The sequence below is a fragment of the Crocuta crocuta genome, unplaced genomic scaffold (assembly GCF_008692635.1).
Source record: "Crocuta crocuta isolate KB4526 unplaced genomic scaffold, BGI_CrCroc_1.0 scaffold225, whole genome shotgun sequence".
Lineage (NCBI taxonomy): Eukaryota > Metazoa > Chordata > Mammalia > Carnivora > Hyaenidae > Crocuta > Crocuta crocuta.
Window position 1 is genome coordinate 909,900 of NW_027530408.1, and position 1,667 is coordinate 911,566.

The 1,667-nt window shown below is 60.1% G+C and overlaps 1 protein-coding gene across 2 annotated transcripts in view; it reads left to right on the forward strand.

Annotated features, from left to right (window-relative positions):
- The first annotated feature begins 490 nt into the window (after positions 1-490).
- The window catches only part of DMTN (dematin actin binding protein), a 21,687-nt gene continuing 20,510 nt past the window's right edge, over positions 491-1,667 (forward strand). The window contains exon 1 of one of the 2 annotated variants that reach the window (XM_077766595.1): positions 491-586. The gene's annotated coding sequence lies outside the window, so the exon portion shown is untranslated. The remainder of the gene's footprint in view (positions 587-1,667) is intronic. The other variant, XM_077766596.1, reaches the window with a different exon arrangement.

Genomic DNA, 1,667 nt, shown 5'->3' on the forward strand with positions numbered 1-1,667 from the left:
TTCTTCTTGGTCAAGGAGAATGAGAGGGTTCAGGACTAGAAGGAGGTGCTCAGAGATAGCCGAAGTCAGATGAGGGGCAGATTTCTGGGCCCGAAGCCCTGTGTCTACCCTAGCCTTCCTTCTGGAAGCCACCCTCTGACCCTTTAACGTAGGTCATCCTCCCTGTTCCTATCACTCTTTCCCAGCTGCACACCAAGCTTTCTGGAATGGGGGACACTGCCCAGCACTGCCTCCCTCTGCAAGGCAGGACGGCTCTCTGGCCCTGAATTAGGGCTGTCCTGAAGCCATCCCGGGAACCAGCCCCAGAGCCTTATGGAAGTGGGGAGGGGAGACTCAGTGGGAGCCCTGGCCCCTGCCGCCACCCCACCCCCACCTCAGCACCGAGGCAGACCTCAGGCTGCCTCCCTCCATCACTGAAGAGGCAGTTGGAGCCACAGCCGCCTCCTCCCCCCTCCCTGCTGCCTCGGCGGCTGAGCTGGCAGGTTGTCTTGGCAACGGGAGGCGGAGAGGAGATGCGCCGAGGGATGGAGGTGTATGTCACCGAGGAAGCTGCCGTGCTCCTGCCCCACGCCCCAGGCCCTTGAAGGTACCGGAGAGCCCTCCCCTCCCCCTCCCCCTGCCCTTTCCCCTGCTTGCCCCACTCTATCTGAGGAGGGCCTTGTTTCACAGAGGAGAATGCTCCCTTCCTCCCGGGCCCAGAGACTCCTACCCATTCCTCATGAGCTACCTCATTCCAGGCCCCCGTCCACAGCTGTCCTTCCCGGCACCAGCTCATTCCAACCCTACCTCTGGTCACCCTTGCACCGGAAGACAAATCTCCTGGGGGGGGGGAACCTTTCTGGTGGGGGGCAAGTGGGAGCAGAGCAGGAACCGCGGTAGTGGGAAGAATCAGGGGTCTTAAAGGGCTCAGGTGGAAAAGCCCTGGTGCTTGGCCTCCTGGAGGTTTGGCAGCAGGGCCAGGGCACGAAGGGTGGGTGGGCTTGAAGGGAGGAAAGCAGAGAGGCTGGCTGAGACNCCTGCTTCATGTCCTGACCTTTTTTTCATGGTTAGATGTTTCTTCTCCCACCCCCAGTCTTTCTCATTCCTTTCCACAGGGCCCTCTCCCCAGCCACTCCCCAGCAGCTAAGCCTGGATTCTTTCTCCCCTTCCTCAGCCACTCAGCTGCCTGCCTTCTTCATTTCTCCATTCTTTCTGGAGCCCATCCTTCAGAATTCATTCTTCTGTCTTCCACTAACCCAGACACCCCTCCCTTCCTGTCCTTATCTGTCCCCTCCTGCCCTCTTTTCCTTGAGAAAGAGGTCCGGAGCACACTCTCACCTGTCCCCCTCAAGACCTTCCCCTGTGATTTTCCATTCAGATACCCCAGAGCCCCCTCCCCAGATTCTAGATTTCCCCAAGGACAGCTCATACCATCAGCTGACTGGCTGTGGGCAGTGGTTACCAGGGCAACAGCAAGGGCTGCCTAGGTAGGCAAGTCTGCTGTGAGGTGGAGAGGCTGCTGGGGCCACGGCCAGGGTCAGCCAACTGGGCTCCCTCCCCTGCCCCCCAGGGGTCAAAGATAACCAGGCTCTGCTCTGTACCCAGAGAAAACCAGCAGGCCAATGACAGGGTCTGGGAGTGGTGAAGGTTTTCCCAGACGGGTTGCGGGGGGGGGGGGGACACCCGTG